The following is a 16,312-nucleotide window of genomic DNA, read 5'->3' as shown; positions in this document are numbered from 1 at the left end:
TCGAGGCAAATACCCCATGTATTTGTTGACAGAAGTAATGCCAGAGCATTTTCCTATTCCTCATCTAGGAGGTGGTGTATCTTTGTCAGCTTCTGAGTTGTGTACTGTTACACTTCATAAGTGGTAAGTGCAGACATCAGAGTGTTTACTAATTGCATAGTTAAAGTATACACTTACTGCATTTACCAATTATGAAGTGTAATAGTACACAGCTCAGATGATGGCAAGAGCACACCATCTCCTCAATGAGGAAGAGAGAAACACACTGCCACTACTTCTGTCAGCAAATGCATGAACTCACCTTTTCTTGATACCACATTTTTTTTCCTTTGTTTAAAAGAATGTTGATCAGTTTTGCTTAAAAAGCTGTTTTTACTTTTGACAGTATGAGGGTGAACCAGTCATTGCCACTATCTTGTATTGGCCAAAATAAGGTACATACAGGGAATTAAAAATCTACGTGCCTTACACTGGTTTTCCACATAGTCCCCACACAGATTCAGACATTTGTCCCATCACAGCACTGAATCTGAGATGCCCCAGTAGTAGAATCCATCAGCTGACTGTGGAATCATTGTCAGACTGTTATCTAGGCTTCACCGTTGCACGTGAATTGCTGTCGTACCAAGATCTTCTTCAGCAAACTGAAAATGTGGAAACCAGTAGGGGTCAAGTCCAGAGTGAATGTTGGGTGGCCCAGACTCTCCCAGTGAAATGACTGGAGCTTGTCAGCATTTCTGATTGTGACACATGACCTCGCATTGTTGTGGAGGACAACCAAGCTGTCTACATCAAGAATCCCTGGTGGCAGCCTGCAGATGTGGAAGTGTGGAATAGTAACTGTCAGCATTGATGATTGCATTTAGTGACATGAAATCAGCTGGAGAGGTCCCCAGCAGTTCTAGATGACCATTAACATCACTTTCCGAACAAATGGAATTTTTTTTCCCAGACTAACCCTGATGTTTCCACACCATGCTGCGCTTCTTAGATTCCAGCATGAAATACAGTAGCCATGTGTCATCACCAATAACTGTGTGGTCCAGGAAACTGTCAGCCCCCTTGTCATACTGTCACAGATAATTCATGAAGCAATCATTCACTTGCCTTTCATCATGCCATGCCACTACTTAGCCAACCACTGAGATGATGCCTTCTGGTACCCTAAGGACCCATGAATGGTGTCCTAAACACTCCCATACAAAATGCAAAGCTTTAAGAAAATGTCCTTGGGGTTCTGTCTCCTATTCACTTTCACCATTTCTTCCATGCAGGTCGTGTTGCCATCAGTCAATGACAAATGTGGCCTTCCCGAATGCTCGTTGTCTTGCAAGGCTTCATGGCCTTTGTGAACTCTCACCACCTCCTCCTCCTCCTCCTCCTCCTCACACTTCTCAAAGCAAAAAAACTTTGATCAACACATAGGCTTAATTTTGCTGTGGATTTCAATGAGCGTTCATCCCTTTCTCCATAGAAAACGAATCAAACTTTGTTGCTTGTGTGCTATGGACATGGGGAAGCATAGTCACCATCTACCACAACTGACAACAGCACAACAGCACTGTGCCACAGAGCTACTGGCAGATAATGCTGGATTGGTCCAAAGAAAGGTCAGCTAGTCATCTGCCAGTAATGGATATGGTGACTTCGCTTTTATAGCCATGATATGGCGAAACAGGAGAGGGGACGACAAAGACTTTGATTTGCCCTAATACATAATGTATGTTTGGGATTTCATTGTTTCATTTGTATTTTGAAGATCGCATTGCTCAGAAGTTGATTATTTATGTTTATGTATGATTCTAGTCAGACCCAAAAGTTCAGGATAGCGTCAATGTGTAGTACGAACAATTTTCTCCTTCATTGTCATCTTTAAGGTGTGCGTGTGCGCGTATGTCTGCACGCACACACACCCACACACCTTAAAGATGACAATGAAGGAGAAAATTGTTCGTACTACACATCAGCTATCAATTGACGCTATCCTGAACTTTTGGGTCTGACTAGAATCATACATCAACATAAATAGTCAACTTCTGAGCATCGCGAATTGAGATATCCACACAAAAGGAAGTAAGATAAGCTTAGATCATGCAAGCAAGGAGGCCAGTGAAGATTACCATATCTAGAGATAAGATGGCCTAGAAACTGATCACATAAGATAGCCATTGGTTTTCATTTAAAAAAAAGGTACGGGCCAATAATGCCCTTCTCCCCAACAGCACACCATACTTTCACTTTATGCTGTGTTGAGGGGACTGTAGTAACATCTGAGGATTTTTGTTGCGCTGTTATCTACTGTTTTTTTATGTTAAGTAATCTATTTAAATGAAGATGTGCTTCATCATTCATGAAAAAAAAATCAGGTCTTCATTATTGATCATTTTTTCAAGCATGACTTCACAAAAGAAACAACCATTGTTCATAATCACCTTCACTAAGCTACTCAAAAATCTGAATTTTGTAGAGAAGATGATCAAGACATTAGTGCAGGTTCATTTGTGTTGTTAACTCCTTAAGTCCCAAACTAGCAGCATGCAATCCCTCCAGTCATTTAGGCCTCAGTATTTCAGACATCCCTTACTCAATGTATACGAGTATAACAGACTTTGTTGACAGGGCAAGGTGGCTCCTCCTTCATTATGGAGCCAGTTGTTTTGAAGCTATCAGCTCATCTCAAAATTGTGTTGTGGTCAGGAACAAGTCACCAGATGGAAATGTTAGAATGGGTGCAAAGTCACATTGTGTCTGCATCACAAACTCGTTGTTTACGAAAAATCGCAGGAGAACAAAAGTACAGTGTGCCTGACTTGACATCATTGTGACATCTAAAATTCCAACTCTACTGGAGAAGTAGCATCCACCCTAGCTCTTGGAGGACAATCGTTCAACCATTACACCTGCTACAAAAATATGTGGTTTCAATGACAGACCCTGTAGTATTTATATTACTTGAATTGATTGCTAGGCAGCTTGAACACTAAAATTTTACACACACACACTCACTCACTCACTCACTCACTCACTCACTCACTTCAGTATGAATACTTCATCTCTGAAGCTTGTTTTCTGACATATTCGTAATGTAATGAAATTGTCTTAATTTCTGTTTTACAATAACAGTTCTGAAAGTGGTGTGAACTAGGGGTGTCTGGCTAGAAAAGCCATCCACCACAGTAATAAGTCATTCAGAAAGAGTTAATTTTTCATGTCCAGTTAGTGCATCCCTGACTGCAGTTTTAAATCTTCTAAGCACACCATACATACTAATATATCCACTGTTCATGGATAGGAAAATCTCAGAGTGTGAGTTATAGCGTTTTTATTTAAACTAAAGTCTGTCTTCAAAATTTACAAAACAATATTCGTGAGGTAGGACTGATCCTCCAAGCCTACCAATAACTAAATCAGAGATTCTTCCAAATACGAGGGCAGTTCAATAAGTAATGCAACACTTTTTTTTCTGAAACAGGGGTTGTTTTATTCAGCATTGAAATACACCAGGTTATTCCCCAATCTTCTAGCTACACAACACTATTTTTCAACGTAATCTCCATTCAATGCTACGGCCTTACGCCACCTTGAAATGAGGGCCTGTATGCCTGCATGGTACCATTCCACTGGTCGATGTCGGAGCCAACGTCGTGCTGCATCAATAACTTCTTCATCATCCGCGTAGTGCCTCCCACGGATTGCGTCCTTCATTGGGCCAAACATGTGGAAATCCGACGGTGCGAGATCGGGGCTGTAGGGTGCATGAGGAAGAACAGTCCACTGAAGTTTTGTGAGCTCCTCTCGGGTGCGAAGACTTGTGTGAGTACTTGCGTTGTCATGAAGAAGGAGAAGTTCGTTCTGATTTTTGTGCCTACGAACATGCTGAAGTCGTTTCTTCAATTTCTGAAGAGTAGCACAATACACTTCAGAGTTGATCGTTTGGCCATGGGGAAGGACATCGAATAGAATAACCCCTTCAGCGTCCCAGAAGACTGTAACCATGACTTTACCGGCTGAGGGTATGGCTTTAAACTTTTTCTTGGTAGGGGAGTGGGTGTGGCGCCACTCCATTGATTGCCGTTTTGTTTCAGGTTCGAAGTGATGAACCCATGTTTCATCGCCTGTAACAATCTTTGACAAGAAATTGTCACCCTCAGCCACATGACGAGCAAGCAATTCCGCACAGATGGTTCTCCTTTGCTCTTTATGGTGTTCGGTTAGACAACGAGGGACCCAGCGGGAACAAACCTTTGAATATCCCAACTGGTGAACAATTGTGACAGCACTACCAACAGAGATGTCAAGTTGAGCACTGAGTTGTTTGAAGGTGATCCGTCGATCATCTCGAACGAGTGTGTTCGCACGCTCCGCCATTGCAGGAGTCACAGCTGTGCACGGCTGGCCCGCACGCGGGAGATCAGACAGTCTTGCTTGACCTTGCGGCGATGATGACACACGCTTTGCCCAATGACTCACCGTGCTTTTGTCCACTGCCAGATCACCGTAGACATTCTGCAAGCGCCTATGAATATCTGAGATGCCCTGGTTTTCCGCCAAAAGAAACTCGATCACTGCCCGTTGTTTGCAACGCACATCCGTTACAGACGCCATTTTAACAGCTCCGTACAGCGCTGCCACCTGTCGGAAGTCAATGAAACTATACGAGACGAAGCGGGAATGTTTGAAAATATTCCACAAGAAATTTCCGGTTTTTTCAACCAAAATTGGCCAAGAAAAAAAATGTGTTGCATTACTTATTGAACTGCCCTCGTATAAACTTTCTGTAGTAACCATACAACTTAACCAAACCAAGCCCCGGGTGTCTCGTGAAGAGCGGCGCGGAGTCCACGTTGCCGTCACCTGAGACCGAGGACAAGTAGAGGCCCTGAGAGGATGGCTCCGGCACGCTGGCGGCGATGGACGATGACGCGGCAGCTACGATTACACCAGTGGGCTTGCTCGGCGTGAACTGCCTCTCCAGGCTGCTGCGCCAGCCTAAATACTGCTTGGCGCATGGATATGGCTGACTCTATTTGCAGTCGCATGTCGAGCGGAAGGAAAGAGGTCCGCGGCTGTAGCGACCTCTTGCGGCACCGTGGACGCCTCCTGATGGTCTCTGGGAAGCGTGTGTGATTCCGGGACGACCAGCCAGGCTGACCCCTACTCGGTCTGGGGCCCGCTGTACCGGTCTGCTTCACGGGAAGCGAGAGTTGCAGGTGCTTAGTCTGGACACAGTACATACTGTGCAGACTAAACACAGGAAGAGAGGGCACGTCGCATCTCGACGTCGTGTGGTTCTGTCAGCCTCGCGTCGGTGGCTGGGGCGGCTGGAATATCTGGGTCCACCTCCATTGGGGTTGGTGCTGCTGTTGGAGGAGATGTGAGGTTTGGTTGCCGGTTGTCTAAACTCTGCCATGGTGGAAGGCACCCCTCTGACTCTGGGGAAGGAGGATCGCTATCTGGAACAAAACAAGACAGTAATTGCCTAGGAACAGAAGTCTCCCCACGACGGGGCCGCGGTTGGTTTATATGTTTGCGACAGACAGGGCCTGCAAGGAGGGTAACTTCAGCTATAGCCTGTCCTAGCAGGCGGGATATAACCCCTGGGGCCTAATGAGGACAACCTTTGGTATACATTAACGCCCAAACTGGATCTTGCAGTGCGAAGTGTTGATGACGGGTTCGTCGACTAGAAGGTTGAGATGGGGACGGCTGCATTAATGATAGTAATGTCCGATGTGCATGGCCGTGTAAACATTCTGCTGGTGTTGCTCCTTCTTGTGGTGTAGCCCGATACGAAGAGTAGAGCCATTTCTAACAGATGGTGCTGTATCAGCTTGGACATCTGAGTTTTAAAGGTGCGGACAAATTGTTCCACTCTCCCATTAGATAACGGATGGAAAGGGGCAGTGTGTAGTAGTTCAATGACATTGGCAGCGCGAAAGGTAGCAAATTCCGCCGATGTGAATTGGGGCCCATTATAAGTAACAATAGTTTCTGGCAATCCTTCGATGGCAAAGGTGCGGGCAAGTACTTGTACGGTTTGCCCTGCGGATGTGTTGGACATTTGGGAAACATATGGAAAACCAGTACCAGCGTCGACAAGTATGAGCCGTGTGCGTCCCAGGAAGGGTCCCGCAAAATTCAGGTGGAGGCGAGACCAATGGCTTAAGGTATTCGGCCAAGAGAAGAACTGACATGGGGGGGCTGATTCTTTGCTCTGACATGTCTGACAGGAGGTTGCGAGTTTGGTGATGTCCGTGTCCATACCTCACCAATAGACATATTGACGACTCAGTCTCTTGCTAAGCACCACACCCCAGTGACCCTCATGGAGTAATGTGAGGACCCATTGTTGGAGGGTGAAGGGGATGATGACCCTGGTTCTCCCATTGTCTCCTTGGAGAAGAAGCACCCCCTGGTGAGAGGATAACTTGTGCCGGTGATACCAGTAGGCTTGCACGTCTGGGTGGTGAAGCTGTCGATGATCAGTTGGCCACCCCACTTTTGCCCAGGGTAATATCTCCTGCAGGACCAAGTCTGTGGCTGTGTGTTTGGCAATGAGCTTGGCACCCAGCGGCAGGTTGGCAATGGCTTCTTCTTCTGCAATGTCGATGTGGAAGCACACATCAGGATCTTCATCAAACTCCAGGTCCTGTCCAAGGGGTAAGCGGGAAAGCAGATCCGCGTTAGAATGGTGGGTGGTCGACCGATACTGAATCTCATAGTGATAACTAGACAAGAACAAGGCCCAGCGCTGAAGGTGTCTGGCTGTCTTTGTGGTCTGTAAGTAACGTGAATTTTCAGCCATATACATAATCATGAAATTTTTTAGTGCAAATATAATGGCTAATGCTTCTTTTTCAATTTGGCTATAGTTCTCTTGTGCATTTGATAAGGCTTTGGAGACAAAAGCTATGGGCCGCTCTACACCATCCATAACTTGGGACAGGACGGCACCCAAGCCATAATCTGATGCATCCACTGCTATGACCAGAGGTTTGGATGGGTCACAAGGGGTGAGACAAGTGGGCCGGAGGAGGGCCTTTTTAAGTGCCTGGAAGGCCTTGTTACATTCAGGTGACCAATGCCATTTCACGTTCTTGCGAAGTAGTCTGTGTAATGGTTCAGCAATGCCTGCTGCATGGGGAATAAACTTGCGATAATAGTTCAATTGGCCCAGAACGGACTTTAATTGACTGGTGTTGGAAGGAGGTGGAAGCTGCTGTATGGCCTCTACATGTTGGGCCATCTGTCTGATCCCTGCAGCGCTGAACACATGGCCTAAACACTCGACCTGGTTCACAAAAAAGGAGCACTTATCCTTGTTGGCCTTAAGGTTTGCTTGTTGGAGTACTGAAAATAGGGCACGAAGAATGTCAGCTAGATCCTGAGTGTCGTTTCCCGCAACCAGGATATCATCTAAACAGTTGGCAGTGCCTGGTACCTCTCGAATCAACTGTTCCAGAAACCGTTGAAAAATGGTTGGTGCACTGGCTATGCCAAAAGGCAACCAGTTGTACTGGAAGAGACCGAATGGTGTATTGATCACAAGAAGCTGCCAGAGTCAGCATCAAGGGGTATCTGAAGATAGGCATCCTTTAAGTCGATTTTGGCGAAGATACGCCCGCCAGCAAGGCGTAAGTAGATATCTTCAACTTTGGGAATGGGGTACGAGGCAACAGCTGACCGGGCATTGATTGTATGCTTGAAGTCCCCACAAATGCGCAACGCACCATTAGGTTTTTCCACCAGAATGATTGGTGATGCCCACAAACTGTGAGGCATTGGCGTGAGGATTTTCCCATCTTGAAGTCGCTGAAGCTCGTGGCCTAGTGCATCCCTGAGAGCAAAGGGCACATTACACACCTTGAATAATTTAGGTACTGCTGTGGGCAGGAGGCGACATGAGCTTGGAGCCCGACTATGCTGGTGGTGGGTCGTTCGAACACCGAACTGAACTGTGCCATCAACTCTTGTCGGTAGGAGTGATCGGCAATGGACCGAACGGAGGGGGTCGCATCCTGGATCTCCAAACCTAAAATGTTGAAAAGATCCATGCCTAAGAGGAGGTTGGCACCAGGAGAATTGATGACCAATATGCGAGCATTCAAGGCAGTAGAATGATATTGGATTGGTGCCGAAAACTGTCCACAGACCTTGAGGATGTCATTGCTGTAGCTGCGAAGAGGGATGTCAAAGGGATGTAAAGGTGGGGAGCCAACCCGTACATAGGACTTCCAGTCAATGATGGTTACAGACGAGCCAATATCTATCTGAAAGTCGAGAGGAACAGCATTAATCGACAGACGGATGGATATAGCCTTTGTAGACCCACTGGTAGAGTCGTCCTCTTCGGTATCAAATTGGTCTAAGCGAGTAGAGTCGACCACCATTTTAGTGGAAGACTGGCAGACCTTGGCTTGATGACCAATATTACCACAAGTGGTGCATTTGGCATGCCTATGGGAGCACAGAGGTCGAGGGTGCTGGGAAAAACAATGTCGACAGGAGGGCAATGCTTGTGGGTGTCGACCAAACGTGATGGCAGTACCAGAGTCTGGTGTGTCCCTCTGGCCTGGAGGAGGACATGACCGACGTGTAGAGCGGGTGGTATATACAGAAGATGGGGTCCTGGAAAGAGGCAGTTGAACAAACCGACTGCTCGAACACCCGTATGATCGGAAGACATGCTTCCAAAGAAGGATCTTTCAACTTCAGCGGGTCGGTACGGAGACTGTCATCTGGTGCGTGAACCAGAATCATGTCATGCACCAGGGAAGCTGCGTAAGATTGTTTACAGGCAGGATTTTGACAGACAAAATGGCAGTCCCAGGATAACCCTTGTAAATCGGCAATCCACTCCCGGTAAGACTGCCCCGTGGCCTTGTGGCTGCTGAAGAATTTATGCCAGGCAGCAGCCATGTGGGGAATCAAAATAATCTGACAGACTGACCTTAAGAATCTCGTAAGGGAGAGCATGGGGTTCCACCTCCAGGTGTAATTGCTGCAGGGCCGGCCGCGGTGGTCTCGCTGTTCTAGGCGCGCAGTCCGGAACCGTGGGACTGTTACGGTCGCAGGTTCGAATCCTGCCTCGGGCATGGATGTGTGTGATGTCCTTGGGTTAGTTAGGTTTAAGTAGTTCTAAGTTCTAGGGGACTGATAACCACAGCAGTTGAGTCCCATAGTGCTCAGAGCCATTTGAGCCAATTGCTGCAGGTGGTGGTAGATCTCAGGCTCCGCATACGCCAGGAGGTAAGCACGCTGATGGGCATCCCCAGCGATGCCATGGGCCACGAAGTGCTGCTCCATATGCGCCACGTAGTTGGTCCATGTTTCCACCTTCTTGTCAAACTGCTGGAAAGGAGGCGCCACCATCCGGAAATTCTTGACCATGGTGTCGATCCGTGCAAGACGCTGTGAGACCTCCGGAGGGGTGCTAGCTATTGACTCCAGACGTTCCACCAGAAGCTGGTTCGTCCGCTGCATCTGCTGGAGCAGGAGGAGCATCTGCTGGGACACATCCATCTGTTCGGTCATACTAGAGCAACTGAAACAGTCCAACAGAAGAAACTACGTCTCCACTGGAGAGATATACACGTAGCAAATTCGTAAAGTTCCTCGTCGCCACCAATATATCCGCCGTCCGCGGATAGGAAAATCTCAGAGTGTGAGTTATAGCATTTTTATTTAAACTAAAGTCTTTCTTCAAAATTTACAAAACAATATTCGTGAGGTAGGACTGATCCTCCAAGCCTACCAATAACTAAATCAGAGATTCTTCCAAACATAAACTGTCTGTAGTAACCATACAACTTCACCAAACCAAGCCCGAGGCGTCTCGTGAAGAGCAGGGCGGAGTCCACATTGCCGTCACCTGAGTCCGAGGGCAAGTAGAGGCCCTGCGAGGATGGCTCCAGTACGCTGGTGGCGGTGGACGATGATGCGGCGGCTACAATGACACCAGTGGGCTTGCTCAGCGTGAACTGCCTCTCCAGGCTCCTGCGCGAGCCTAAATACTGCTTGGCGCATGGATATGGCTGGCTCTATTTGCAGTCACGTGTCGAGCAGAAGGAAAGAGGTCCGCGGCTGTAGCGACCTCTTGCGGCACCGTAGACGCCTCCTGGTGGTCTCTGGGAAGCGTCTGTGTTTCCGGGACGACCGGCCAGGCTGACCCCTACTCGGTCCGGGGCCCGCTGTACCGGTCTGCTTCACGGGAAGCAAGAGTTGCAGGCGCTTAGTCTGGACACAGTACATACTGTGCAGACTAAACACAGGATTCAATAGCACAAGAAATGCAAAACCTGTACTGACGAATGGAAAACTGTAATGCATTTCAGCAAGCCTTTTTATACAGTGGTCTCTACTAAATGATGTGATTATGCATGGGAGAAACCATGGGAAGTGTACAGTCTACACTGTTTCCTTACCATTAAGTAATGTTTGGATGGTAAGATCATGGATTTAAGTGTGTCTTTTGATTCCAATTTAACTGATAATCACCAATGGTGGCAAGACATTCGTGTAAAATAAAATTCAGTTCCATAACTTTGTAGTGCAGGAAGCATCTGTGGTGTAACGGTAGTAGTGTCTTAGGGTGATAATAGGGTGCAACTCTGGCTATTTCTTATATTTTAAGTGACTCTGCTACAATCCTGTCACCAATTCTATGTAGTTACTTTTACCTGTACTGTTTACACTGCATCTAAAAATGTATTTTAAGGTCTTGCCAAAGCACTTGATCTTTAAGTGTATACACAGCTATCTCAGTACATCATGCACATTGAATCCCCAATAAAATGCAATGGGCAAACATGAAATTTTAGTGATATTTGATTATTGGGAACATAATTCATCAGCAATCCTCGTTAACCCCAAGCGTTTCAATTAATCTAAATAGTCTGAATAAGTAAAGCATACAACATTTTTTAAAAGAAAGTCAAACTTTCATTAGAGAAACACTTGATGCATTTCATGATTTTGAGCATTATTCAAAGGCACATCAAATGTTTGTGATATAATTTATTTCTTTTTTTTTTATTTTCAGGTTTCATTAAGAAAGCATGGTATTATTGACACCTCATTTGCCTTCGTATTGTCTTCTGTTCTCGAAATTCATAAATTTAGTACTGAAGTGAAAGGAAGCCTTTTCAACAGTTAAATATCACACCAACATATCTTTATGTGCAAGACAGCTAGGCCTAGTGCATATGACAAAATACATTCGTTGTATATGCTGTCATTTCCAAAAAAACCTTGTTTTGAAATTGTGAACCATTTATGAAGTAAGACAATTTTTACAACCACTTGATTCTCGATGTGGAGTGAAGGATCTGAGCGCACTGAGAGTGAGCCGTCAGCAGATACAACAACCAATATTTCCAGAATGAAAAGAGATACCAGTCTGCTCTCAACTTTAAATACAGTTTTGATATCTTGGATGCATTTCATGTGCAATAATGTATAGCCTAAAACGAACTATATCCAAAGTCCCTTAAAAATTTCATGCAGTTATTTACTTAGTTTCATGCAGCACAGTAAATGTGATGAACAATGAAAATAAATTCAGTCCTTTGTCAAGTGAAGATATCAAGCTGTAAGACCCAGAAGATTCAAATGTTTTCACCAAATAGTTTTCTTATAATCAGATAAGTATTTCATAGCAGCTGATGTGTCTGCTCCAGTGCTTTGCAAAGAAGGCTCATAGCTGTCGTTCTCAATGTTGCATGTGGTGCAACAACAAGATTCAATCATGTCTGAATTCAAATGAGACAAGTTGTAGCACAGGACATGCAGCGCCACAGACATCGCTCACCTAGGACACTTCGGTAACTAAACCTGTGGTTGTGTTTTGTCATCTGAAGCTGTTGCGTGTTGTTAGTCTCGTCTGTCACTTAGGTAGGATGCAGTTGAATAGTAGAGAACACAATGGGAAAGATGAATGACCTGGGTGCATTTGATCACAGTGTAATACACTGAGGTGACAAAAATCATGGGATACTTTCTAACATCGTGTCGGACCACCCTTTATCCGGTGTGCTGCAGCAACTCGACGTGGCATGGACTCAACAAGTCACTGGAAGTCCGCTGCAGAAATACTGAGCAATGCTGCCTATATAGCCATCCATAATTGTGAAAGTGTAGCTGGTGCAGGATTTTGTGCACAAACTGACCTCTAGTTTATATGTCACAAATATCTGATGGGATTCATGTAGGGCAATCTGGGTGGCCAAATCATTCACTCAAATTGTCCAGATTGTTCTTCAAACCAATAGCAAACAATTGTGGTCTGGTGACATGGTGCATTGTCATCCACAAAAATTCCATCATTGTTTGTGAATACGAAGTCCATGAATGACTGCAAATGGTCTCCAAGTAGCCAAACATAACTATTTCCAGTCAATAATAAGTACCACTAGCTTGCACAGTACCATGTTGACAACCTGGGTCCATGGCTTCATGGGGTTGCGCCACACACGAACACTACCATCAACTCTTACCAAATGAAATCTGGACTAATCAAACCAGGCCATGGTTTTCCAGTCAACCCAGGGTCCATCCGATACAGTCACCAGCCAAGCAGAGGTGGTGCAGGCGATCTCATGTTGTTAGCAAAGGCACTCACATCGGTCTTGTGCTACCATAGCCCATTGACACCAAATTTTGCCTCACTGTCCTAATGGATACATTCTTCATACGTCCCATGTTGATTTTTGCAATTATTTCACTCTGTGTTGCTTGTCTCTTAGCAGTGACAAGCCTATGCAAATGCCACTGCTCTTGGTTGTCAAGTGAAGGCTGTGGGCCACTGTGTTGTCTGTGGTGAGAGGTAATGCCTGAAATTTGGTATTCTTAACACACTCTTGACACTCTGGATCTCAAAACACTGAATGCTCTAACTATTTCTGAAATGGAATGCCCCATGCGTCTAGCCCCATATTCCAAGTCTGTTGATTCCTGTCATGTGGCCATAGTCACATCAGCTTATTTATTTATTCATTCATTCATTCATTCATTCATTCATTCATTCAAACAAACAAATCACCTGAGTACAGATCACAGCTGTGGTAATGCAAAGCCTTTTTATACCTTGTGAACACAGTACTACCACAATCTGTATAAATGCATATCACTTATTCCATGACTTTTGTCACCTCAGTGTAGGTATGGGGATGAATGGAGATGACAAGTAGCTTTCTGCTGGAGGTGGGTGGAGTCATAGATGATAAATGCAGCCAAATGCTGTTGCAGTTCATCACTGTTAATCATAAACAAATGAAGTGCACTGTGCCTGCAGTACACAGATGGATACTGAACTCTGATGTGTGCCAATTTAGATGCACCGCTAAGCATATCTTTAGAGCCAGGTGGTAGTTAGCAGTCTCGCTATCAGCACATTCCTGTGGCCAGCTATAGCTTAATCGGGATGATATGATGTATTGTCATCTTGGCATCGGGTGGCCAGTGTGAGGCAGGCCAGTGGCATAACCAGCACAGGAAAGTGGTATTACTCAGGGTGTCAGACCCTGGATCAATGGCTAGAGAGCGGCAGTTGGTGTTCATGGTCTCCAGCGTCACTGGGCAGGGTGGACATTAATTTGTACCACGGTCCATAAGGTGGTGGCAGGGTCCCTAGCAGGCAGTGTTGTGGTGATGGCAGTAGGGTGATGGTGACCTGATGGCTGTGCTGTCAGGCAGTATCCATTGTGTGTCAGCCTGGCTACAATGGTTCATAGCTGCCTCAGGGGAATGTCGTCGACCCCACAGTAGAGACTGACACAGAGGTCATTGACAAATAACCCTACCATATCGACCACCTTCTCTGGGGTATATATTTGCCAAAAAATGGTTTGCTAATGTGGAAGTCAAGTACTGCCACATACTTAAGCACTGTTGAACTTCGTGAAGGCGGGTCACAGCTAGGAGAACTGTACTGAGGATGCCGCAGATATGGCAAAATGCTGTGTTGCCTGGCTGTGACTCATGCCATGGATATGGCACTGGCTACATTTCTTGTATCATTAAATTTCCTCTCTCCTAGTAGAAATCCAGCCCACCAAACTACTGACTGAGAGTCTGACAGTAACAGAAGCACTAATATATTTACACTGTTTTGTGTTCTCGTACTCAAGTAAAGAGTAAACACTCTTAAATAACTCTTATCTTTCAGTATCCTTGTTCCCTTTGGCATATATATGCTCTGTTCACTGTCCAGTGCCTGTAGGTTTTGATTTTCTCTACCGTACTCCAACTCTTTGAGACTGAATCGCCTCTTCACTAATGCTGACACTACTAGTATGCACCTATTGTTTATAGGGTCAGTTTGGGCAACTATGAGGGGGATGGCAGTAAACAATACATATATTCACCAAAATTATACAAACAGTTGATGAGGTAGTTCCTACAGTGCTGAGTTGGTGACAACGATGATGATGATGACTTTTTCCACATAGCTGAGCAGTTCTAAACTGGTCCAGGGAGGCAAAAAGGTTTGGGTCTAGGGTGCTGTTTTGGTAGGTTAAGGTTCCTTTGGGTAGCATCTTAAAGGGTAAGTTTGCTAGGTAGATAAATGAGAAGGCAATGTTTACATTTGTGGTTCCAGGAATGGTGGCAGGTAAATGGGAGGTAGGCACTGAAATCTCACATCATGTGCCATTTATCAACAACACTTGCCCCTGTACTTCCATCAGTTTGTGTGACTGAAATGATTTTGTGTGTAGCAGGTGCAAATGATGACTATTGGATTTACCACTGAGAATAGCGATGCAACTCTTATCTTTTGAAAGAATTTGGTTCTGTCTGTTGTAACCACTCAATGGCACTGCCACGGGCTTCTCAGACTGGAATGGGGTGGACTTGCATGATCTAAGGACGGTGTGTGTCTGTCTGTTTTGTGGGGTAGATGGTCACTTATTAGTTCGTCAGTGCAGTAAGTCTGTGACGGAGAGCATGGCATGGGACTTTTCCAGAATCCCCATGACCTTAAATGAGTAAATCAATTTAGCAGACATCCATTATAAAGAATCATAAACCCTAAAATTAAATGTTAAAGATTAACACTCTCACTCAGATATACTGACAACCTACATCATGTTACAAGCTCAACTACTAATACTACAACACAGACTACACACTTAACAAAATAATCATCATATTGCACTACATAGCACTGATTTTTTCCTATCAGGTAAATTAATCACGCTAAAGTTCCACTGCCATTAGAACACTGCAAATAAAAATCTCACATTAAGGTTCTGTTAAACTATTACCTAAACAAAATGTCTCATTTATGCTCGCTCATGAGCTTTTTCATAAAAGCAACATCCTTCGATTCGGTACTTCTCATGATGTAAACTTAAGCATAACATATATACACATACATCCCTAATAAGTAATAATAAAACCACACACAGTTCGTATCCATATTGCATTCTCAGCTCACAAGACCTTCAGTCCACTCCTCTTTGCCCTTCAGAAGGATGTGGTGGCAATGAGGGCAGTGCTTCCAGTGTGCTGTGAAACAGACAAATCTGCCCTACATACAAAAATGTGGTGCGGGCTGGGAGCTGCAGTTTGATGTTAACTGGAGAGGTCATCTCAACTACCTGAAAAGCTTCTCGATAACATGAGACAAATTTCTTCGCTTTCCCTTTTAGCATGTAGCATTACACACTAATGTGGTGATTGTTCAGTTTTGCTTTTCTGTCGTGGATGCCTTTCTGCCATTCTAGATTCACTGTTTTCATCTTTTTAATCTTGCACTAGATACTTTGTAATCCTGTAGCAAAATTTTGAAGAGAGGCTACAGTTTCTCCTGGTGGCACTTCACACAGATTGAAAGGGGAGGACATCACTTGTCCAGAAACAACCTCAGCTAAGCCTGTATTTACATAGATATTTGACTTTTAGGCTGCTGCTAATACACGTAGTAGTACAGCATCCCAGTCACTATGGTGAATATCCACAGAAAAACTCGCCATTTTTCCCAATGACCTGTGTACTGTCTGTCCTCCCATTTGCTTGCAGGTTCAGCAGATTAGTCTGCATTTTCTTAATGCATAATAGGAAACACAGTTGCTTCAATAACTTGGACACAAAGTTAGTGTCTTTATTAGCTGTCGCAGTCTGGCATTGAAAACACCAGTATCCACTGCTTAACTATTGCTTGTGGCACTTTTTCTGCCAGTCAATTTGCTGTGTCAATACTGGCCACAAAGCTTAAGAAATAATCAGTTACAGGTAATACATAGTGATTCCTTACTGGTGTTCATCCAGAGTGACTAAGAATATCCATACCAATCAATTGGAATGGCCTATC

Source organism: Schistocerca nitens, chromosome 3 (genome assembly GCF_023898315.1).
Source record: "Schistocerca nitens isolate TAMUIC-IGC-003100 chromosome 3, iqSchNite1.1, whole genome shotgun sequence".
In the NCBI taxonomy this organism is placed as follows: domain Eukaryota; kingdom Metazoa; phylum Arthropoda; class Insecta; order Orthoptera; family Acrididae; genus Schistocerca; species Schistocerca nitens.
The sequence above is the reverse complement of the archived record's forward strand: the minus strand, read 5'-3'. Positions refer to the sequence as shown.